The 27,302-nt window shown below is 27.9% G+C and overlaps 1 protein-coding gene across 1 annotated transcript in view; it reads right to left on the reverse strand.

The window, feature by feature from the left end:
• Ac76E (adenylate cyclase type 2 Ac76E) overlaps positions 1-26,581 on the reverse strand; it is a 187,062-nt gene extending 160,481 nt beyond the window's left edge. The window contains exon 1 of the mRNA XM_016069209.4: positions 26,286-26,581. The gene's annotated coding sequence lies outside the window, so the exon portion shown is untranslated. The remainder of the gene's footprint in view (positions 1-26,285) is intronic.
• Between the last annotated feature and the right edge of the window lie 721 nt (positions 26,582-27,302).

The following is a 27,302-nucleotide window of genomic DNA, read 5'->3' on the forward strand; positions in this document are numbered from 1 at the left end:
TCGTTTCTTTTCAAAAATGCATTTTATTGTTTTCACTGTTTATCTTTGTCTCGACAATGCTTTCAACTGAATTAATTCCTATAATGCTTTTAACTGAATTAGATTAGTATGTGCCGAATAAAAATAACTATCGACAATATTTGGCATATGCAACCCTAAAATCGATAATATGAACATATATGAATAAGTTCATGGGAATAAGAAATATCATCATCATCTGAGGTACTTGAAATTATAAAGAAATAGTTAACGCCTATCACATAGATCCTTGATAAATTGATTGTTTATCGAATGCGATAAAAAAATAATAACTTTTCTTTCAGATATATCTATTATAATAATGATGATGTGAAAAATAAAGAAATAGATAATATCTACTTTCTTTTCTTCAAATTATAAAGATTATTATCTCTTGATAACATTCAACATGTCATATTTGCTTCGTTAAAACTTGCTTAGACTCATTTAGATTAGTATTAGTATTGTAATGAAGGAAAAAAACAAAATGTAACTATTGTTTGCTGTCATTGAAAAAAAAACATTAAATGAATAGTGTGGACACCATGGCAACCACTATTCGTTATGGGTATGTAATCATTAATGTTCTACAATAAAATTGCCCTGAATTATTCAGTCTAAGCGTAAGAAAATTGTGCGAGTTTAGATGTTTCAGACGTGTGAAACACATATTTTTCAAAATTCTTTTTTTTTTAGTACCAAGATTAAAATTGATGTTTTTAAACATATACAGGAAAACTAAGTTGTTGATCTAAATCTTGCTTTTGGACAACTTCTTCACTATTTATTATGCTACCATTTATATTAAGATGTTAGTTATACGCTTTTCTAAACAGTTTAAATGCAGGCTTTTTTTCAGATGATCATTAATTAGAATCTTGCTAATGAAGGTTGCAAAAAACCACCATATTTATTAATAGTTTTAGCAGAAAAGCTTTCATGCTGGGATTATCAATAATTCGTCTAAGAATTAAATGAAAAATTCAATCTTTCTTTAAAAAAATTAAGAACAAAACCGAAAAATATTTTAGATTTTTTCTGTAATAATAAAAACAAAGTAAGTGGTGTCACAAAAATAAAAAAATGTAGCAAAGTGGATATGTTATGATTTATGATTTAAATTCATACCATATTATTCAGCTTTTTAAACAACTTATGAGAGCAGAGTCTTATTGCGATAAGCAGTGTTTAGAATATATAATATCAAATATAATTACAATTAGTGTTCATATAATTATGTTCAGGTTTGGTGTTTTTACGAAAATGTATAGAAAAACATTCATTTTTATTAAAATGTACAAGTATACTTTGATATAAATTAAAAAATAGGCACACAAAACACTCTTTGGCCAAGTCATACTATGGTATGTTTTAGTGGAGACCAGTGATTAAATAAACAACAATAAGTAAAAATCTGATAACCTAAAAAATTGTTGACTTATAATTTTATGTTAAACATATACAAATATCTACACCTGAAAGCAGCTGCAAATCATCATTTTGCATAAAAATAAGCACTATTTACTCATCTTAGAGTTTGGGGAAAAACTTCTTTCAAAATTACCATATTGTATAGTAATAACATTTCTAGTGAAAAATAATAATAATAATAATAATAATCTTTAACACTCGATTGCCCGAGGAAGTCATTTTGAGTGCTTTTTAATTTCAATTAGAAAAACAATGATGTGTATAATGACACAATTTCTTAGAATTTTGTGACTTTTTGCACAACATATAATTTTTTACAGCTAATATTTACTAATAACTTGCTATAATTTAACTGCAAATAATATAAAAAATATTAAAAATTAATTTTAAACAAATTTCTTTACACATTAGTTATTCCTTCACAATCTAGTCGTTTTGACTGCTTTTGGGCAATATAGGTGCATACTAAATTTCTATCTTTCTAGTGTTAATGAAATAAAAATATACGGTTTGTTCTTAAATCATTGATATGGTAACGGCTTACCGGAAATTCTGATTTTCAAAATTATAGTTCGTATTACCACACATTTAGTAAAAAATACTAAAGCGAACAGCAAATTTAATCGAATAAATGATTTTTATGCCATACTCTAGGATAATATGATAAAATTAAAAAATTTTACTCCATTTAAGTAAATTTTCTCTAAAACATTACTTTATTTTTAATTTTACCAAAATCATTACTAAAGCTAATCATTTCCGTAAAAATTACTGAGCTTTTTGTTGTTACCATAGACTTAAAAACATGATATATTTTACCATCTCAGGTAATTTTGACCATATTATTTTTTTTCCTCAGAGTGCCATTTCAATGTAAAATAATTCCAATATTTTCATCAAAGCCATGGTGGCTCAGAGGATAGAGCGTTCGCCTATCAAGGAGGTGATCCAGGTTCGATTCCCAGCATTGGCAACTAGATACGAGTTCCGCTCCCAGTGCTGACGTAAAATATCCTCAATAGTAGACGGATCATCAGATTGAATCCTCTTGCCATCGGGCTAACAATCGGTGGTTTTCGATGTTTTCCTAACCATGCAACGCAAATGCGAGTTAGTTTTATCAAAAAGTCCTCCACAAAGGCTAGTTCATCTCAATGCTTTATCCAGGAGATCCCTTTTCTTTTGGGTTGGGTTCAAAATTATAAAGGCATACATAGATAGTCTTAAAATCAGAATTGGGTCGGCAGTTCAACACCGGTTATAAAATATCTTCATCAAATAATAGACATTAACATAATATATCATTTCTATAGTTTTCTGATCATAAAAGAAAAGATATTTTAAAAACAATGAAGTGACTATACCTAAAGGTTAAGAATAAAACAATAAAAAATGAATTTCTATTAGCATATGATATTTACTTTTATTGTGAAACAATGAAATTCTAAAAACTGCAAACTTTTGCTTCCTTTAGTTCAAGAATTTTCAGAAAAAAAAATAGATGACATACGTCTGAAACAACTGACATGACTAATTCAAAATCATAAACATATTTTCAAACTAATCGGAACAATAGATATATAAAATAATAATTCAATGTGAATTATAGTAAATAACTTTAATTAATATCGTATTATCGTATATCGTTATTAAGTTAGCATTACATATAACTATAACTTTTTGTGGCATAATTTAACAATATTACCTAAGTTTATGTTTGTTTAAGGAATAACGTAAATAACTAATCGATATTTTGCAAGACTAAATTTCAAAAAAATTTGATAGCTATTAATGAAAACACTGATTAAGAATTGTATTTATTTATAATTGAGTTTCAAAAATTAAAAAAAAAACTGATTTATGGTGCCAAATTATTTCTTGCAATAATTTTAATGAGCAAATCATGTTCAAGCTTCTCATTCTCAATCCAAAAATTTCATAACTAAGTTTTTGGCAATATTTAATATTTGTGCCTATAAGATAACTATGTGACTTCGATGACTATGAGACATAAGATAACTATGAGACATAAGAAAAGAGTCTTTGAAATAACTATGTATTCGCAATACTTGATATGTTTTTGGCAATATTTAATTATTTCTGAATAGGGTTCAAAATTGCAAGGATACGGAGTTGAACCTTGACAGTCGTTAACTCAAAATTGGGTCGGTTGTTCAATACCAGTTTAAATAAAAGTAAAATATGTAATATTTGCGCAACTAATTTAATAATATTGAGCATCAAATTAAACTGAACTCTGTCATTTAAACATCATATTGGTTCATTTCTTTTTACTTTCATCCACGTGCCAATCGTTGAAAAGACGTTTCCCATGAAGAAACAAAAGAATAGTATTCAAAGCCATTATATGCTTAGTCAATAACATCAAAACACGCGAAATGCATTATGTAGTGTGAGAAAACCATTTGGAAATGCTCAAAATATATTGAACATTTGTCTTTTCCATTAAGTTTCCGAACATTACTCAAACATATAGACCACTTTCAGAGTACAAAAATGTACGTTTGCCGGATAAAGAAGCGGTGAGAAGATATATATTTCGTCCATAATTTCTTTTCATGTTTTCATACTATTTACGAAAATAAACGTGTAAAGGTGGAACTATTTTCTTTAACCCCTTTAAATTCGGTACGAAATTTGTACTTAAAAAAAGTAAATAATTAAAGTAAATATATGCTCTATAGATGCTTAGTTCCTTTAAAAAAGAACATTTTCAATTTTTTTTTATTTGTTACGAAACTCATAATATTTATTTCTTTTCTCTTTCTAGAAATCAAAATATTGGAGTTTCATATAAACGCATGAATTAAATAGTTTCTAAAAAAAAAGTCAAACCTGTGAGTTTCTTCGGTAAACCTCTTACCTGAAAGAAAATTCTATTAGTAGGTACATGCACGTTGCTCCGTAAATAATATTCTTAATATATATTTTCAGAAACCTTCTCAAAAATTAAGTAAAAAAAAATAATTAGTAGTAAGCCGCTAAAAATATGTATTTTATTTAAGTGTAGAAAAAAACAGAAACGCTATCGAACCTGTTGAATCGCTAATGAGGAAGACGAATAAAAAATATCCATGCTAGTTTCATAGCTTGAAGAAACTTGAAGGCATTTTTAGTAATCGCCTCTCATTTCCTTGTTATCTCTTCTGGCAATCAAACAGATTGAGATGTTTTAGTCCCACTTTACTTAATTGTGATTCACAAAAGTTCAATATCGCTTTCTTTTTTTCTAAGCAATAGAAAGACGGCTGGGAAAATTTTGGCCCCTCTTGTTTCTTATTGCACTGTAATTTAAAAAATAACTTACTAAAAATATTGAGTATTTTTGATTTTTCATAATTTGATCCTGAATGCCTATTTATTCATACGTTAGTAATGTACTATGCGTTAGTAATGTACTATGTATAGAATCATATACCTAGAATGACTGGATGAACCAGAATGTCTCTATCAGATTATCATAAGTACCCTATAACCCAAGGAAAGTTTGGGTATAAGGTACCTTTTAGTAGGTATAAAGTACCCTAGTTTCATTAAAAAAATATTTCAACATATCTTCAATTGTCATTTATCGAGAAAAGAAAACTCAATTATCTAAGAAACTAAAGTATAAGTATAATGAAAAAGTCTGCGTTTCGTTTAATCAAATATTTCGGTTAATCAAATATAATAAAATACCGTGGAATTTTGAAGACCAAGTTCCTAATATAATTTTTATTAAATTAATTATGATCATATTTTAAGAGTTTGGATGTCTAATTGAATCGATGAGTAAGAAAACCAGTCATCTCCACTTTTTTCATATTTAAGATTTCTTGCACTTTTAAGTTTAGCTCACGTAGATACATCATTAGAATTTAAAAAATTCATGTCCACAGAAGAAATACGGTATATTTTGTGCAGTAAAGTCTCGAATTAGTTCAAAAACATGTCAAATTCTGGAGATATAACTTACTGAAAGTATTGAGTATTTTTGGTTTTTCATAATTTGATTCTGAATGCCTATTTATTAATGAGTTAGCCTTATGGAAGTGTACTGTGTATAAAACCTTATACATAGAATGACGGGATGGATCAGCGTGCCCCCTATCTGATTTTGATAAGTACCCCATAACCTAAGGAAGGTTTGGGTATAGGGTACCTTTTAGTAGGTTAGGACATCAAAAAAGTTTTTACGAAATAAACCAAATGAGTTTTGTCTTTTCATGAAAAAAAGTGGCCCAACAAAGTTAGTCATAATACAAAAGACTTCTGAACCTACGCATGAATATTCATGAATATTCAGTCTAATTCTTAAATATAATCTTTATTTCATGTCTAAAGGATAAATAATTAATATTTTCGATTGTTAAAAATAATATATAGTATTCCTCTTAGTGTTCCTTTCAGGGCAAATTCAGGATACTATTCATTTTATTACAATTGACATGGAAACAAAATATTCTTAAGCAGAATTATAATAATTATATATTGTGTTAACAAAGACACATTTTTCCCCTTTTTTAAGAAAAAAAATATTTACTTTAAAGGAAAATAATCAAGAATAAATGAGAAATAACCATGATGATTGGTGAGAAAGGTAATCAGGAGGCAAAACCTCAGATAATTCAAAAAAATTTCAACCATTATAACAAAGTTTAACAAATTTCCTTCCATGTCCTTAGTGAAAGTTTAAAAAATGTTGTAAAAAAGTGCTATTTTTTAGCATTTGTAAAATATCTTACCTTGAGTACTGAAATATATATGCAAGTCTAAGTAAACCAGATTTTTTTATTGCATTTTTAATATATTATGACATAAAATAATTTATTTTTGAAATTATTATTAAATTTAAAAAAATATCTATTTTAAATCAACGATTTCTATAAAATTTAATTAATCAAACACCTTTACAATTTAAACTTAAAGAAACAGAGAAAAAATCTAAATTTCTTTTTTCTTTTAACTACGAGTATCCTAATTTCTAGGTCACTTACAATAATATATTATTCAGAGTTGGAAGTTAAATTACAAAAAGTTTTTATTTAACTGCTTAAAATTATACCAATAAAAAAATTCTTTCATTTTTTATTTTCTGTATGCATAGGAAATCAATATGTTATTTGATAAAAATAGCATTATTAAAATTGATAACTCAATGATTTTTTCTTCCTAATCCAGTATTCCGATAACTTGTAACTTAACTGTTAAAATTGCTCTTAAATCGATTTTTTGAAGTATAGTTACTAAATTGATCTTTATTTTTTTTTACACATCATTGATTCACAATCTTTGCTTAGTTTTTTAGTTCCCGAATTCTAAAAAGTTTGCAAAGATTAAAATCAAATACGGTAGCGTTTCTGAATACAGTTTTCTTATGCAAAACACTCAAAGATTTAAAGTTTTTTGAATTTTGATGATCATTTAAATATCAAATCTTGGACGAGCTTTATTTTTATTTTTTCAGAAAAATCATTACTCAGTTGAAGCATCAAATCGTTACGTTAAACCTCAATATTGTGCAAATTTGGTATAACATTAATAATGTATTAACTTAATAACCATATTTATGTTTAAAATAAAACTTAGTATAAAATAATTAAGAGTAAGAAGAATTTACTTGCACTTTAATTAGATTTAGTTCATCAACGATTGCAGCAAATCTGCACGATATTATTAATCAGTGTAAGAAAAAAAAAGACTATTGAACGTTAAAATTTTACTTTTCTGAATTATAACTACTGGAAATCGTTGAAAAAATATTATTGTAATTTATAGAATATGTTGTATTATCTTTAAAAAAAATACGCCACATTTAAAAAATGTACATTTTTTAACTACATGATAATTGTTTTATAATATCGTAGTAAGACGTTTTTTTTTTATTCTTATAAATTTGTAGGAATAAATCTGTCATACAGAAAAAATAACTAAAATATTTATTAATTGAAAAATTTAATTTAAAGATTATTCAGAACGTATAACGTGAAAGAGAAAATAAAAAAAATACACCATTAAAAAATATTTTTCAAGTGCACTAAAAAAATTCAAACTAATTTTATTTTTGTTTTTATTTTATTTCTCACTTTTTCTATATATTATATTCTTCGCTTTAGTTTTATACCGACTAATTGTTTTTATTATGAAGTGGTCAAAATTAATATTGATGATAATCGTACTTCACGTTAAAATGATGATAACTATTCTCTTTAGAGATCAGAAACGATAGAAAACTGACAGAGTTATAGTTCTAATTTCAGCTGCCTAGTTACTCTAAAGTGGTTAAAACCTAGATAGCAAAAGTTGTCTCTTTCAAACATGATGGTAGCGTATTAATTCCTTTCATCTCAATTTTATACTCAACTCTGAAATTAATAACTAATGTAAGAAATAAGTTTAACTTAGTTTTTGAACCTATCGCAAATTATTAACATAAAGAAAGAACAGACTTGTTTTAGAAAACCTTATTTATTTCTTCCAAAAACTGTGATTTTTGTTTGTTTGTAGATGACTTAGTTTCATTGCCTAATTTTAATTATATTTTAAATGAAACATGCTGAATTAATAAGCGTTTTTGTCATTTTATTTGAAAGCCGTGTGCCAAACGTTAATACATTAATGCCATTTTAAAGCTATATTAGCTAACATAATTAACACACAATACACACAATATTTATCAAACAAAAAAATAATACTCTGCTTAAATATGTCTTTAAAATAATGTTAGAGTACTTTTAGTTATGTGAATATATAATAAAATTGAAATCTATAATTATGCCTTAATAACTATCGCAAGAATTTCTTCGTCTACGTCCTTAACTGAAAAAAATAACAAAATAAATTTTTTAATTGCACAAAAATAAATGTAATGGGCATAAATATTTAAAGGTTAATGAGGAGCAAACTTGAACAATAGGTAACATTAACCTACATAATCCATGAAGCCCCATAAACCTTTAGGGACTTACATGGTTTTTCTTTTAATTGGAAATTGAGTAATCTAATCTCCAGCTACATAGATTAAAAATGGAGATTATGAAGCATTACGTACATCACCATTAATAGCAAAATTTTATCTTTGACTTAGGTTCACAATTTTTTTGTAATACTTATTAAATATTATAGATATATGAATAAAAACATGGTTAAAATAGTGGTAAATCGGTATAAAATTAAGCAAACTACATGGGAAGAACTATAAATTTTAATTTTAAAAAGAAGTATTATAATAACTGCATCGTTAAGTAACAAAACCTTGTTAAATTAATTTTGATCCTTACAAAATGGACAAAAAGGAAAATCGGATTAACTAATGATTAGACTTAATATTTAAATTGTAAATTCCATATGATTAATGATATAAATGTTAATTATATATTAATCAATAGTTAAAAAATATCTATCATTCATACTTCAAACTCATAGATTTTATATAAAACAATTGTTTAACTGTTACGTACTTAAAAATAATGATACAGATAGTGAAAATTTCAGCTGTATATTCCACACCGTTAATGATATAATTATTAATTATATATTAATCAATAATAAAAATGCATCGATCATTTATGATAGATGAAATCATGATAAATAAATGATATTAATTTACTTAAAATTTATAATTGTTATAGATAAAATTTATTTAGTTGTTAAGTACGTAAAATAATAATGCAAACTGCGAGGCAAACTATATGCTTCAATCATAAAAAAAAAATATGAAATGTAAAAAATAGCGTTTAATTTAGTTGTTTTGAATAATTAAAATTTTCTTAACTCTTTTTAAGTGGTTATTGCGCATGCTTTTATAATTCTGTCGATTTATTTCATGAACTTAGATTATACTTAACACCAGAAACAAATTTCCATCAATATTATACATTCATAAACTCTCTAAATTTTTGCGGTTAATCGAAATTATTCTTGTCTTAAAATACTAGAATTATTTCTTTAAATTAAAAAAAAAGCGACAACTATTGTTTCTTATTACCAAAATATTTGTCCCCTTTTCCATCAAAAACTTGCTCTCCCGCCCATCTTTCACAACTCAGTCCTCTTAAATCATTGAATTGTAATTGAAAGGCAAAACGGAAGTTGTCATTTTTTTGATTATTACTTTATTTTCCGAACAAAATAGATAGCCCCGGGGAATACAGAAATACTTCAATCGCCCAGCTTTCGTATTGATAGATATTATTCTTTGATAAACTCTTCACCGGAGGGTAAGTATGAAAAAGAATTCCAATCAAAGTCAGGTTAGAAAGCTTTAAAGTTAGACTTTGATATGGTTTCACTTCATTTAATTCTAGATAAAGAAATTTATTTCCAGTTGATTTGTAGTTATAGTATTTACGATTATTTTCTACTGAAATGAATTTGTTGAACGTTCATTCATAAAAAGTGTGTATAAATCCTTTCCCAAAATAAGATCCTTTATCATTTTTACACTTTCAAAATCATCTAATTCTTCGTTTGTTTATAATTTAATATAAAAAAAATAGCTGTAATTAGCATTAAATGTTATTGCCCGTTAAAAGTAATAACGTTTAATGCTAAGTACGCGAGACATTTCCTTTACAAACAGGGTAATAATTTTGAACTGATCTTTAACATTAATATTAAACCAATATTATTAATTTCAAACATACAGGATTATATAAATAGGCTATTGTCAAAATAGAAAATTCCGGAATTCTATCGAATGTATATTCATTGTATAGAATGACTGTTCGTGTTTATATTGTTTTGGTGAGGTGTGAAATATTAAGCATTTCAAATTTTGCCAATAGTTTTAGTCATTCAAAGGAAAATCTGATTTCATATATTGACTGTACAATGTATGAATACGATACATACTGTTATATTGTATATGCAGTGCATTTGAATCATTCATTATCTTTTAATCTGAATAATTTTTAAAAATCTATTATGTCATTATGCGTTTAAAACTAAAAAATAATTTTCATCAAAGTAAAATTAATATCTGAATTGTGTGAGATTATTTGAACTATTATCAAAAGCGTTTCTTTAAGTTATAAAATACTCAATCCTTCCTTAGTGAGAAGATAAACTTCAACTGCTTTAAACTATTTCAAATTGAAATGAATACTTCATTTAACTTCAGTCGTCTTAATTTAAGAAAGAAATTAAAAAAGACCTGTGTTAAAATAAAGAGAAAAGATCCCTTATAAAATATAAAATAGATTAGTTTATCTTTTAAAGAACCAAATCAGAAAGTCAAACAAAAAGAAGCAATCTAGTAAGCAGTCTCTGTTTACGTTACTGATTAACTTGAAAGAACTGAAGGTAAAAACCATGAGCATTTTTAAATTTTTTTATTAGACTATGTATAAAGACATAAAAACCAAATATAAATTTCAAATCTTTATCCTGATAAATATTGGGTGGAGTAAAAAGTCAGTGAGTTATTTTTTTAGTCATAAATTTATATATTATAATTCAGTCACAAATTTTTTTAAGTCATAAATTTATATAAAGGTTAAAAGTTAATAAATTATATATGTTCTTTTTTGTTTGATAATCTTTTGCTATCTTTAGGTGAACTTCTTAACTACTCGTTCGTAGAAAAATTGGACAAGGTGCTGATTTATAGCCTCATCTGAATTTAACATTACTCCACGCAAGGAATTTTGAAGAGACCGAAACGAGTGGAAGACAGACGACGCAAGGACAAGCGAGTATAGTAGGTGGGTCCAAACATCCCATCCAAGCTCCAATAACATTTGACGAGTCACCAAAGTTGTGAATGGTCTCGCGTTGCCGTGATGGAACACTAATCGTTTACGAATGACGAGCTCATGACGTTTCTGGATGACAGTTTCGTTCAAACTGCCTAATGGCTAAACAGTATATATCTGAATGGATTGTTCCATTCCATGGTTGGAGCTCAAAAAATACCACACCCTTTCAATTTCAAAACACACTGAGAGCATAACCTTTCTCTGGTGAATTTTCTGTTTTGAAGTCGTTGATAGCGAATCTTCACCTCGCAACCAAAATTAATTGTATAAAATCCACTTCTCCCCAAAAGTTATCATTCGTTTTAAAAAAGGGTCGCTTTCTTCAAGTTTCAGATGATATTTATTCGTGCAGCCAGAGGAACTTCTTCGAGTTCATGAGGAACCCGAATTTCGAACTTGCTTACGTGTCCCAGTTTCTTTAGATAGACTTGAACACTTCTTTTTTAACTGATGTTCAATGCCTCTGCCATCTCTCGTGCCGTGTAACGTGGGTTCGACTCTATTTATTGTGTCAAAATCAATACGGGTGAACCTTCCTGATCGAGGAGCATCTTTCAAGTCAAAATCACCAACTCGGAATTTCTAGAACCAGTTAGGGCATTAACGTTCCTGTAGAGCATCTTCACCGTAAGTTTTACGCAATTTTTTACAAGCTTGACGCGTGTTTCTTTCTTTAAGGGAAAAAAATACTAAAACATGTCAAAATATTAATATATATCAAAAATGAACACTTTGATCTTCCATGCTCAATTAAATTCCCAAAACACAACGAAATATCTCAATTTGTTCTTTAGAATGAAACTTAAACTGTCAGCTATCGGTTGCGTAACGCAAATGATTCAAGTATTTCAGACACTGCATTACTATCATATGTTATGTTGCAAAAAAAATGCAAAGTCTCAATCAAATAGTATGTTTATAAATAATTTATTAATTTTATTTTTTTCTTATTTGCCGCATTTTCATGTATTAAAAAATTTGAATAATTTGGTTATTTTATTTCAATTTATCTATCACTCTTTATGGTCACAAAAGATGTACTACATTTAGGTCTATTTATTTCACATTAATTTATTACTTCTTTATTAATTTATTTTATAAAAAAGATTCTTGCTACGCCTAAAAGGCAGCTCTCTACACTACTTAGAGAAACTTGGTACACAACCTGTCGCCTTGAAGCCCTATGCTATCCTCTAATGGTCAAAGTGATCTATATAACTCACCACCTTACATTTAGAAAAACTTACAAAATAAACATAAGAAATTTGCGCATTTTTCAAACAAATATCAATAAATTTGGAAAAAACAATGAAATTATAAAATTAAATTTCCAGAATGCTGGTGACAATCGATTTAAATTTTGCGAGATTAAGAGATTTTTATTTTCCTAACCAAAAGCAAGTTGATAACAAATGTGGTTCAAGGATTTATCTTAAAACATTTTTTGAAAAAGTAATTTATATACAGTCAAAAAGTAATGAAATTTGTTTTCCAACGAAGTTAAGAACCTTCTATAAACTTAATTTTTAACAAAAATGGATATTGCTCACTACTGAATAATTAAGTTATTAACAGTAGATATAAAAATTCTCCGTAGGCCCGATGGCTAAAAAAATCTTTCATGTGGCCATCTTTCAAAAAAAGGCTGTTGAACTCTTACTGGATATTTGATACTGTTAATACATACTGCAAGTATGCGTCTAGTATAGATTCTAAAATTTATTAGTATTCGTTATTCTTTCTGCTTATGAGTCTAAAAGGAACTAAAAATAAGGTTTCGATGCTAAAAATTGTTAATATCAGGAAAATGAAATTTTAAGTTATGAAAAACACAAAAACGTCTCTGTTTTAAAGCAGAAGTTTTTTTCTGCCCGTTTGTAAATAATGCCACATTAAATAAAATTATATTCTTTAAAATGATACCAGAAATTTATCTTAATCCAAATTTTATGCTCGTTTTAATATTATGCCAAGAAATTCGATTTTGTTTCTACATATCTACCGTTTTAGAAATTAATTATATTTGTAGAATGTTCTCTGGAAACCAAATGGTCAGTTGGTTCAAAACTAAACCTATTTCAAGAATTTGTTTTTCTTGTTGTTGCATGAATGCTCGATAAAAGTGGTCAACTGACTTTGTTTTCTAAAACACTACTTATATGGAACAAACTATTACTACACTATCTACCAATAAGTATTTGAACACGTGTGATTGAAAAGAAAAACAAACTTTATTCATAATCAATAGTTGGTAGAGCCTCCACTAGAGGCAATTACAGCGTGAACCCTCCGGGGCATATTTTCCACAAGTCCTTGTGTGACAGCAAGTGGTATTTTCTTCCACTGAGCTTGGAGAAGACATGTAAGTTCCTTCATCTAATTTGGACGGGTAGTACACCCCTTAATTCGGGGATCCAACTCGTCCCAGAGGTTCTCGATAGGGTTCAGGTCTGGGCTTTGGGCAGGCCAGTCCATTCGATTAACCCCATTGGCACCATACCAAGCCTTGGTAACCCTCGCAACATGACAGATGTCATTTTCGTCCTGGAAGTAAAAGGGGTCCACCCTGTAGAACTGCCACAACGAATGTCATCCAAAATAGTGCAGTAGGCATCTTATATGGGATTAATGTCGTTGTTGTTCCCTACACGATCTATACAGGTGGAGGGCTTGACGTATCTCAGGACCGCAGATATAGTCATTTGCATAGGTGTCCAAATACCTATTGGTAGATAGTGTATTTTAATAGGGAAACACAAAATGGCTCTGAAAATATATGTTTAAACTATAGTTGATGTTCTTTTTTAAATAAATAAAATTTATGAAATGCAATCAATTTTTAAAGCGCAGACTTGTACCATTAAAATTCAACTACTTTTAAAAGTTTTTTATTTATTAAACTTTTATTCAATACCAATTTTAAAGTATTCAGCACTTATTTCAGTTATTATATTTCACTATTACAAAAGTGAGGCTGCTTTTATTTTCTTTAAATTTAATTTAAAATAATGCATAAAAAAATAACTCCTATGTAAAAATAACTCTTATCGATTTTTTCTCGTTAGAAAGAAAGTTAATATCCCAAAATGCACAGATACAGTCGATCACGCACTTTTTCGAATTCATAAGAAGGTAAAAGGTAAAAAAACCCATTATAATATTTTTCAGAAACAAAACTTGTCACAAATAAATTCAAAAGATAACTAAACCAGGTTCTTTATTTATATTTGATGATCTGACATTTCGAAAATAGCACCAGTAAACAAATGTTCCAATTTTTAGATGGTAATTGCTTCGTGCTTATTACAAATTAGCAATATCATTTCAACCACGTTCGAAAGCGCTCTGAAAAGTTAAAACTGATTATACAGTTGAAGTGGAAGCAATAAATTGTCAGAAATATTCTGCTATTATTGGATATTGAAAAGGAAGAATTCGAACCAATAAATTGATTTTACATTCAGCCAACTTTATAAATAGTTTTGATTTGGAAATTACCAGATAAAACCTGCTATTATAACTTAGACTAAGTCTTCAACACCATGAACTAATTCAGATTAAGTATTGCTCATCATTAGGCAATCGATTTTAGAGAAATTTAGATAATTTTCTAATTTAAAAGTGTAAAGGTGGGAAAATTACTTTCTATTTTCCATTATTATCAATATAAAATGTCATGAAATAATTTTCAAGGAATAAATACAGAATAAAAATGAATTTATGATTGTGTACTATAGAACTTTTTTATCTTATAGATTTTTTAAACTTTAGCATTTGTTAAAATTAATTTCTCTAACTCGAAATTAAATTGTTACAGAACTTTTTTTAAATATTATAAAACATGACATTGGATGACACACTTTAAAAAATATTACCGATATTATAATCGAATAAAAAATTTTAATATAAAATTTCATTTCTCAATAATTTCATAATTTCTCCTCAGTAAAGAGCGAATCAAGTTCACATTACCAGATTATTTGAGCAAATTTAAAAAGGGATATTAAAAAATTTTATTTTTATGTTATTTCAGGCATGCATGACCCCGACAGTTAAATTACGTGGTCTTGAAAGCAACTGCAACAATTTCTTTTTAAAAAATATCGTGGTCGTACAATTCTATGGTACTTGAAACAACATAAATCGAAAAATAAAATTTATTTTAATAATACTCTAAACATCTCAGTTTCCCGAATAGTAATAAGGAAAATGCTTTATACAGCAGTCAAACAGAGTAAAAATTGCTTCGATAAAATTGTGGTAAAAATAATTATGGTTCCTCATATAGGGTTTTAATTAAACTCTTTAAACTCCGTACTTGTTAACAATCTTAATAAGTTTTCTCTATTTCAGAATATTTACAAATATTTTAAAATCATAATATTAGACATAAATGCTATAAATTTTAAATACAGGTGTTTAACATTAGTGTTATTAATTTAAAAAACGATAATTAAAATTAGCAATTGTTTAAAAAGTTATCGTTAATATTTCAGTACTTAGAGATTCACTTCTCTGTATTATTGGGATACAGAGATTGATGAGTTCTTAGTAGAAAAAGTGATTTAGTCAGTTTAGAAACATCAACTATAGAAAGTATAACAGCATTAGAAAGCAATTCAGAAACTACTATCTCCCATGAAAAATTTTCTTATTGAATAGCCTATCAAGAAAAAAACATATCATGTTTTAAACCCAGGACAATTTTGCCACTTTTTATAACATCACTTGGTCCTTCTCGCTCGAACCTTTTTGATTTTTCCAATAGTATTTTTTTAAAACATCACTAGATTCTCTTGATACCTTTTCTCACTTGTGTCTTGAATTGGACGTCATGCGTTGCTGCATCGTGACATTTGTTTATGCCTCAACTCTGCAACCAATGAGGTTCGACACCCATGCCTGACGTAGATTGGTGGTATCCAATAAAATCTGATCCGAAAATTGATTCAGTGCGGTAATAAGCCAAGCGAAATAGCTGTAACGTTAACAGGCTATGAACAAAACCACGTGATAAGGCGCAACCACGTGATTTAAGCGGTATTCTTCTTCTCGAGTTGCAAGTACCCAATTGTATTTTCCAATAATAGTTTTCAAAAATATCCAAAACTCATTTAAATGATTTTTTCCGATTAAGAAAATGAAAATACTTGAAGAATGTATTCTAATATTCTAAACAACTATAATCAACACACTTCACCGCTAATATTTTCTTGAAACTTCTTTGTACATATTTCGAAACCTAATTAATTTCAAAAGTCAGGGGAGTGAAAATAATTTTTCAAATAGCTTAAATAAATATTTCCTTTTAAAAATCGATTCACAATTTCGAAATGAGTTATGAATCAATATAGATTGTGAATATCCGTCAAGATGATAAGTCGAATTCCTAGCTGAAGATGATATCTCGTAGAGAAACCTCGTGTTTGCCGTGAAAAAAAGTTTTTCATTAACACGAGTCGGAAAGGAAATGAAGAATCTAATATTCTTAGGGAATAAATATTTGCATTATTGACTTCCATTTTAACGTTTATGAAAAAAAGTCTTACGATCATGGCAGACGATTATTTATGTAATTGGTGTTAAATTTAATTCATAATTACTTAGGAAATATTCAACTATTAGCTATCAAATACGTGGAATTTTTTTTTTTTGAACCCTGTCTTTTGTTTTAGGAGAATGGAATGAATTTTTAAATAATGTGCTGAAAAACATGATTTTTTTTTTAAAAAAAAAGAGTTAAAAATGTGAGAAAACTAAAGCATTGATGGCTATCAATTTATTAGTTAATATCTACAAAGCTGTGATAATCTTAGCGTACTCAGATTTTTCAGCATTCTTTTTTAAAAACTAAGATTGCGTTCATTAGTTATTCTGTTTAATTTCGATTTCATGCAATTGAGTATTTTACAATGAAAATTCTTTTTGTAGTAACTTTAGTTTCTTTAATAGTTACTTAAAATATTATACATTTTAAACTAATTAACTGATAATAACAGAAGATATTTAAAACTTACGTCCGAATTACACAATATTACTTGTGAATAATTCTGCAGCTGTTTGAAATTTAAATTACATGAAACTGCATCCGATTATTATCAAGCATTTATGTTTAACATTTAAAAAATGTTCGATTATTAAGAAACAGAGAATGATACCTAATATCAGATTTTATTCTTTAACATTTTTAAGCAAATTTTGAATTCTGATTTTCTTTCGATTTGCTCTTAACTGAGATAAAATTCTATTTTGATTTTTCAAAAAAGTGCGTTGATTCATAACTCATTTCGAATTTTTCAAAAGTTTATCTACTCCAATGAAAAATAAGCTCACGTGAAAAAATCGAAACACTTTTCACAGTTTTTCTTTAACTATTTTAACGCATTTAGTATATTTTTAAAATCACAAACGTTTGTAAAATAATTGATTGACTGAATATTCGTGAAGAATAATCATTATAAATGAGTCTTCAAAATATGACTTCATCTCCAAAATGTGTTTACAGTACCGTAACTATTTGGTCAGTCTATAATGACGAATGACCATAGCTATTTAGACAAAATATTGTACAATATTTCCCTTCTAAAAAGCTGTCTAATAGAAAGAAAAAAGTTTTAATCAACTTTTACAATGTCTCAGGCATGAGATGGGTCACAATGAATTGAAAAACAGACATCTGGGCAATTCCATATGTGACGGAATGACATTTTGACTTTCAAAATAACAATTAATTGAAGTTTCTATGTATCTAATTTCAAATAAAAAAAATTTTTCTCATGCATATCATTATTATTGGCATAATGCGCTTCATAAACTAAAAAAACAGGATTTTCTATCTCTTTTACTTTTAATTTTACGAACTTTTTATTTGCGTGACGGAATGACATTTTGGCAACCAAGCTTTTGGCATGCCGCTTAGAACTGGTAGTTTCTGCGAATTTTGCAGCTATTATTTTTCTGAACTATTTTATACTTTTAGTATAATGTGTAAGCAATGTAAAATGTGAATTTGGAAAATTAACCTCAGGTTGGCTAGCAGTTATTAACATCTATTTGCTGTGACGGAATGACCGTGACGGAATGACAAAAAGTTTAGTAGAAGAAAACCTACATTTAAAAAATGTTTTATTAACATGTAAATGATAAATAGAATGTAACAGATAAACAGGATTAATATTTATGTAAGAATTAGTAAAAATTTCAACAGTTTGAAAATTAGGTTGTCTCTGAAGAGGTTTTATATCTAACTTGCCAATGTCACATCTTATCTTCGTTCTCTGGAAATTTATGCATTATTAAAACATGTGACGGAATGACGTAAAAGAAGTTACTTTTATTTTATATATTAAACTTAAAATGTTTACATTTTTTTCTATATGCATATTTTTATCAAAATATTGCAAAAGAAAGATACATTTCTTTTATTTTATAAGTATTTTTCAAGAAAACAATTTGAGCACAAATGTGAACAATTCACTTGTCAGTCATGTGATTACTTTAGAATGCTGCCAGATTCAAAAAATTTAAAATTATCAAAAATGAAACGGCAATATGTAGACTTTTGCTACTTTTGAACATATTTTTAAAATTAAAATATGCAATTCATAAAAAAAAAAATTTCACTTAAAAGTTGACAGTTCCATGGAATTGCCCATCTATAGTTTCAGCAATTTTGTACTACACGAGTGACAATTACCAAAGAATTTCCTTGAAAAAAGGTTGATCTGTCTTAATTCACCAATTTTAACAGCCTCATACCCCAAGTGAGTGATAAAAATATAATAACATAAAGAAGGTAAATTTATTCGTATAATTTTTCATGCCTTTTCTATTTATAGATGAAAGATTGGCTTTAAATGTATTTCTTAATATTTCTTTATTTCAATGCTAACATTATTTCCTATCTCTCAAAATGACTAACATAAAATTTATATCCAACCAATCCTTCCACATTTCCTTTCCAAAATCACGTTAGAAAAATTTTAATGCTCAAAAAAGCATAAAAAAAGGTTCTTAAATTTTTTGATGACGAAATTTGTTCTCAATCAATTATTTTGACTGTCAAGAAAGTCGTTTTCCAGAAAACAGTCTTTTTTTTTTTTTTTTTTTTTTTGGAAAAGAGGTTGATACGTAGAAAGAAGAGCTTAGGCACTTAGAAGCACACAAAACGTTTTACGCGATGTCTTGTTCTAATATGTACCTTAATTTATCGTTTTGGTTATAAATCACTGTTCCATAAGAAAAACTTTTCCTCTTAGCAAATACTTTTGTGAAATATTTTTTGGACCAAGAGCTATTACGAAAATGTTTTTTAAAGCTTATATTTTGACCATTGTTAATTTTTACAATAATAGTTTTCATTCAAAACGCTTAGAGCTATTGTAGATATTTCAATATTTTCCCTCACAATGACTGCACTACAACTCTAATAATTTTGTCGCTTTAGAACAAATATTACCATTCAATATTTTCTGTCTTAAAAGGCTTAAAACTGCTTATCTATCATCTTTCTGTCTCAAAATACTTCAAGATGATGATATAATATTTAAATGTGTGTAAGATATTTAAATTGTAATCAAATAACTTGCATACTTGATAATGTAAAAGCTCCATTTGCTCCAAAAATTAAAAAGCTGGAATAAACGACGTTTCGAGAGTTCTGAAATAGACTCACCAGATGTGAATGATAAAGACAAAGCAAATTTGAAAAGGAAAACGCACAGTTGTCAACAATAAAATGAAAGATAAGAGGAAAATAAAAGAAACGAACTAGAAAAACTGCGGTAATTAAGAGATGTTAATCCGGGCAGAATGTATTTTCAAATGTTATCGTGAGTAGAAGATACTAAGGAATTGGTGCTTATAATAATGAAACAGGATTCTAGAACATCAAGATGAGCTGATATGACATGGGTGGAAAGAATTTTGGCGTTATCAAATGCTCCAACAATGTGCAGCAATAAATCATCTATTTAATTCTTGATGGTAGACGAATCTATGATGTTCCCTTAATCTTAACTTCAAAGCGCGTCCGGTTTATTTGATGTAGCTGAGGTTTTATCGGCAAGATAAGTGACCAATTTTCAATACTGATAAACGCTTCAAGACACTTAAATTTAATTTTGTTAGCAAGTTTGAAAATGACTTAAAAGCTGAAATAGGACAGGATATTAACATTTTGTAGCAAACGGAGGTGAAAAATGGCTAAGTAAGAAGTTCACTGTAGGGATCGGAAGAGGGAGTACGTTTGGATATAGTAAGTTTAGAAAGAGCTGAATCAATTATAGAAGGGTCAAATTCTTGGTTAGTAGAAGGGCAGTAGAGAGAGTTAAGTTAAGAATTTAAGGAAAAAGGAGTCAAAGTAAAGGTTAAATGCTCAGAAAAGGAAAGTGAGAGATTCAAAAACTTCTAACAATTTTGGTAATTAGAATTAACACGAGGAAAGTAAATATCCATTCCTCAGAAATTATCATTGGCGATTTATTTGTATTAAAAGAATCTTTTAGAAATTATCATTGACGAATTTTGGTTATTGACAGGATCTTTCAGAAATTATCGTAGAATTATTATAATTATTTTTCTTGCTGTTTTACAAAACTTGAGAAAAATATATCCTACAAATATGATTTTTAATAGTGAATGTTAATGTGCAATACAAAGGCCAGTAAATAGTGAATATTTTAGAGATTTTTTTTCAAAATACATAAAAAAAAAGATACAAAACTGATTCTACGCAAAACCATTCAACGCCCAATCCTGTACGGTGGAAACAGTCTGGTAAAATTACCGTACAGCATGGTAATGGCACTTTTGGTATTAACAAAAACCATAACTCCGGTACTAAAATCCAAAACCTACAAAGTGTAAACCATTGATTTGATAATTTTTCCGTTAAGAAGGTAATAGTTAAACAGAAATTCTGATTTTCAGAATTATAGTTCTTATCACCACACATTTAGTAAAATATAGGAAATAGTAAATTTAACCAAATAAATGGTTTTTATTCCATGCTCTAAGGTACCATGATAAAATTCTGAAATTTTATCACATTTTCTAAATTTTATAACATATTTTATTGTTAATTTTACCAAAAGCATTACCAAATAGTTTCGGTAAAAATTTCCGAACTTTCTACTGTTCACATAGAGGCAGAAACACGGTTAATTTCATCATGTTCTGTTAGTTCTGACCATACTTCTTTTTCACGCTGTGACGTATGTATGAAAAACTACAAATATTACCATCAGAAAAAGAAAAATCTTATGAAACAATTTTTTTGAAATTAACGAAAACAATTTCCACAGAAGAAAGGCAAATAATTTACGAAATTTATTGCGAAATTGATGCAATAAAATTCATGACGCGAAACAAAAAGAAAGGAGATCTGTTATTGAAATACACTCTATAACAAAACGATTGACGCACCAAGAAGCAATCATCCGATTGCTTTGAAATTTCGTAAGCATGAATGTTTTGAACAGATATGGCTGGAATGATGCCGACTGGGGACGTATAGTCCTTAGCGACGAATCCCGCTTCCAACTGTGTCCTGACGATCATCGAAGACGTGTTTGGAGACGCACAGGGCAGAGGTGGGATCCTGCCTTCACTATTGCACGCCACACTGGCCCTCAACAAGGCATTATGGTCTGGGGTGCCATTTCCTTTGACAGTCGAACCCCTTTGGTCGTAATTAGAGGTACACTTACTGCACAGCGGTACGTCGACGACATCCTAAGACCTGTTTTGCTTCCGTTCCTTTTGCAGCGCCCTGGGCTGGTTTTTCAGCAGGACAATGCCAGACCACATACGGCACATGTTGCTATGAACTGTCTGCAAGCTTGTCAAACTCTTCCTTGGCCTGCCAGATCACCAGATCTCTCTCCCATCGAGCATGTCTGGGATATGATGGGAAGGCGATTGCATCTGGCACGGAATGTTGATGACCTCGTTTGACAATTGGATCGAATTTGGCAGGAAATAGCGTAAGAGACCATCCGGGAGCTTTATCGGTCTATGCCACGCCATGTGGCAGATTGTATCCATGCTAGAGGCGGGTCAACACCTTATTGAACTTGTTACTGTAACTCTGCAATAAATTATTCAATTGTTCTGAAATTTTAATCATTTACTATTCTGTACATTGTCTTCCTATTCACCAATTTTCGTTCTAATCGGACAACTTCTTCTTGGTGCGTCGATTTTTTTTGTTATAGAGTGTATTTGCCATTTACATGCAACTAGCGCAACATATAAGATTTTCAGACATAAACCAACTGATTGTAAGAGATCTAGAGGGTACCCAAAACTCCGATAATTGGACTCTATAACCGTGGATCTTAAAATCATTTGTCTATTGCAAGATCTGGAAACAAAGATAATTGCGTGGAGAAATATTCTGCAGTAAGCCAAGGCTCACCACGGGCTGTTGTGGCAATGATGATGACTAGTGAATATGATTTCTAATAATAGTGCATTTGTATACCTCATGCACTAGATTTGTATAATTTTATGTTCGGAGATATTATTGCTCTCTACAAGGTACTTTTGAAAACACAAATAATTATATAAAATTCTCTAATTCACCATATTTACATAAAATTCTTTAAACATTTGCAAATAACTGTCTCCCCAAAGTTATTATGTTTCTCCTTAAATCCGAGAGCTATTATATTTCATTAAATGTCGATAAACTGCAGATTCGCATAATGAGCATAGATCCAAACAGGAAAACAGGAAAATCAAACGTATTTAGAAAGAAAAAAATAAGAATTTAGGAAATTTAAAATGTAAAAATCAGAAAAAAAATTCAGATGATTGCAAAACTTTCAAATTTTGAACTTTTTTCCGCAAATATTAAAGTATCCGAAAGTATTCCAGAAAAATATAACAAAAAATTTTCGAAATTGTGCTTTTTTGCTAGAAACATTTTTAACTCTACTTATGTTTTCAAAAGAAATACGTAAAAGGAACTTTCAAAATTTACATGAATTACAAACTTACAATCTAATTAACTTTTACTCAAGTTACCTTGAATACCTTTTTAATAGATTACTAATATTTAGAATCGTTTTAAATGTTTGCTGTTTACTTTTTTTCTATAAATCTTGAAATACTTGATCATAATATATTTAATAAAGCATGATTTACAAAGACAATGCTTCAGAAACAAAATATTTTACAGCAATGGGTATAATTTAAAAACCTTAATTTAGAGTCTTTATTATAGTAAATGCGAAAGCAGAATTTGCCTATACTTTAATATTACTAAACAATAAATTTAAAGTACATAATTATTTAAAGAATTTAAGCAAACATCCCATAATACATTTTATTCTTCATTCTGAAATATCACTTCTTTTCAGCTTGATCTATCACGGAATTCTCGATATTCATTCAATAGAAAGACAGAAACATCTTTCTGGGAGAAAAAAACATTTTATACCTTGATAGTAACATCTAACTTTATCGTATCAAATAGAATAAACAAACTACGTATCGCCAAAAAACAAATAAATTTAATTCAAAGCTTTGTGCGTATTTATTTTGCGATAGAATGAAAAAGAACTAAATATAGCTTACGGTTGCAGTAAGCGGTTGCAGTAAGAGTTTCGCTATAACAAACTCTTCCGCAACGAATTCTATATAATTTCTTTTTGTAAAGAATGTAGATATTTTGCATTTGATAATACAAAACATTTTAAATAATAGAAAATCGCATAACGTTTATTTTAAGCAGGTTTTAAAATTGCCATATTAACTAATCGTGTTCACTAATACTTCGATAATTTTACATTTTAGTATAGTAAAGGCGTCGAAGTCTAAGTGTAGAAAACTTCTGAATCCTTATTTGTAAAAACAAATAAATAAAAAAGACTTAAACTTAGCTTTCAAGTTTTAAACAACAGACAAAATAATATTTTTCTCAAACCAACCAGCGAAATGAAAGCTGTATAATATTTTATTAAAAATAAAAATTAAAATTGATAGCTATTCAACAATTTTCAAAAACAAATTATCAGAAAAGATAGTTGCATAAAATAAGCTAGAACTATTTGTTAGCAAAAGATCTATGTAAAGTGCACTCGTTTTAAGTGATAGCGATATGCGAAGTGCACCTTTTATAAGTTATGTAAATTTTAGACAATGCTTGATTTTACAACTTCAAGTTTAAAAATAGTGCATGCATTTTATTTTTTAAATTGAACACAACGCACAAAATACCTTTAAACCACTCGTATTTGTAACGTAAAATGTATTTTAACATTTTATCCTTTTCATTAAATTTTAAAGTTCATTATCGTTACTATAGCCTCATTATTATAGTACTTAAAAATCATTTCATTAAAAATTAAAAATTTTATTCAGCATTAAAAAATTATATTTTAAACAATTCATTTGCAGGCTAAGTGAAAATCTAAGTCCTTTTCCTCACTTTAAAGATTTGTTTATTAAGCAAATATTCTTATGAGTTTGTAAAACATTTTTAAAGTTAAATTTTAATTGGATAATTAAAATTATTACGTCTAATTGAGCGGTTAATTTTAACTTGTTACTCATTCATCAATAAGTTTCTGACGAGCGCTGAACTGCGCAAATTTGCAGCAAATTATAAAATAAAACCATCTTAGCTTAACATGATATTAAAACTTGAAAGATAAAAAAAGTTCAGTTATTATAGTTTATTAACACTTATTAAGAACTTATTATTACAGTTTATTAACACTTGATAATATATTTTCAAGATACCAATTTCTATTTCAGCGCTTAAGCACCACTATTTCGTGTTTTGAAGTGTGTTCTGAAGCGCTAAAAGTGTTTTTTATACTTTAACATTAAAGGGCTGAGAAAAGACTAAAATATAATTTTATCTATTAAAAAATATATCAAGTATAGACAAATTATCAATAAAATATTTGACAATTAAATATATGTCAATTAATTAAAGTTCCCCGCTACTAAAGCGATTACATTATTATTTTCTTTACATCTTTATCAGCAAGAAAAATTAGTTGTATTTTATACAACCGCTTATTAAAAGCCAACCAATCTATAAAAAGTTTCATATTTAAACAATAATTAAAAAAGTTTATGATACAAAATGATTGAATGATTCTTAAATTAAAAATTCAAATTTAAGTTCCACCACGTTTCTTAATTAAATTATTTAAAAAAAATTCTTAATGATTCCTAACTCTTAATTATTCTTATGATTCTTAATTCTTAAAAAAAAAAAAATTATCAACATAAAGTGATGTTAAAATTACCGCACTGTTTAGTAATGATATTTCCAATAAAAATGAAAAATAGTATATGTATATAATTTTAGTCTAAATCAAAAATATACGGTATTTAAATCATTCATTTGGATTACCACATATTTAGTTATGGATACAAAATTCAAAAGTAAATTTAACCAAATGAGTGGTTTTTGTTCCATGCTCTAATATGTTATGAAAAAAAAACAAGTTTTACCGCATTTATCATAATTGAATGTTAATTTTAGCAAAATTATTATTAAATCACTTAATAAAATTGCGGAACTTTTTGGTGTTCCCAAAGAACCAGTAACACACCAAAATTTATCGTATTCTAGATCATAATTTTATTCTCTGAGTAACTATAGTAGACTTTTATTCATTTTTTCGTTTGCAGATAAGAAAAACTAGTCTGAAAATACTAAAATTTTTAGATATCTAATTTAAATCATACATTGAGTGAAACAGATTATAAACCAAATGGTTTGGGTAAGGATATTTCTTCACAAAATAATTTTGCAAACATTTTTATTCCTTTTGAAAACATTCATTTTATAACATTAACTCTTTATTGTAGAACCCATTAATTCACTAATTTTAATTAGATATCGATTTTAAAAAAATGAAATAACATTATTTTTTCCATTACGGGAATTCTTTCGTTTACAAATAAGATTTTAAGTCATCCGTTAAATTATGTCTTGTATGTACAGTATCTTCTTATTACACTATTTTTCTTGCATATTCTTTCATATTTTACTCTAAAAAAAAACAATTTTTAAATAATCAGGAACAAAAATAGTCATTAAAAATTTCTTACCGTATGTCAAAATAACAAAGCTAAAACCAGGTAAACACAAAGATAAAAATTCTTCTATCGGATCCTTAGAGACAACTATCCCTTTTGATCAAGAGAGAACAATTTATTCGAAGGGTGGTTAAAAAAACCATTGCAATAAAATCTTAGAACTCGATCTACAAGAAATCATTCCCGACAAAACCCAGCGAACTCCCCAATGCGACCCACAAAGCGTGGATGATACCGACACCGACAGAGAACACGAAGGGACAGCAGATTTCGTTTCCCGCCAATCTTTATTCTTGCCAGCGCCAACTAGTGGTAAATGGATAAACACATAAGTTTTAAGAAAAGTTGTGAAGAATATAGTCCTTGTTTCTAAAGAATAATTTTTTTATTCCGAAGAGTACTTAATGGGACACTCAAGAATTTTTATGGAAAAATCTTTGTTATTACACGTGTGTGAAATAAAGAAATATATTATTGATCTTATGTTCCATTGATCTTAGATTTTAAAGACTCTTTTTGTTTCAGTGCTTCTTTTTTTTTTTTTTTTTTTTTTTTGTAAATTTTAAAAGGAACATATAACAAATACGATTCGCGTGTTTCTGAATGAACCTGAAAAGGAAATGAAATGACGTAATGTGTATGTAATGACTTACAGTTAACAAAAAAAAAAAAAAAAAAAAAAAAAAAAAAAAGGAAGACTCTCGTAACAAGTTGTTATCTGATAACTGGATTTCAAATCATATCAATTTTCTTAATTCGAAGATTTTTTTTTTTATTCAAAAACGATGCATTTAGGAGCGACAATAATTAAAAAAGTTTATGATATAAAATAATTGAATGATTCGAAAACTTAAAATCCAAATTGAAATTCCACCACGTTTCTTAATTGAATTCTTTAAAAAAAATTCTTAATGATTCTTAATTCTTAATTATTCTTAGTGATTCTTAATTCTTAATTATTCTTAGTGATTCTTAATTCTTAATTATTCTTAGTGATTCTTAATTCTTAAAAAAAAATTCGAAAAATTC

This window comes from Parasteatoda tepidariorum, chromosome 3 (genome assembly GCF_982258835.1).
Source record: "Parasteatoda tepidariorum strain Cologne lab strain chromosome 3, Ptep-v5.0, whole genome shotgun sequence".
Taxonomy (NCBI): domain Eukaryota; kingdom Metazoa; phylum Arthropoda; class Arachnida; order Araneae; family Theridiidae; genus Parasteatoda; species Parasteatoda tepidariorum.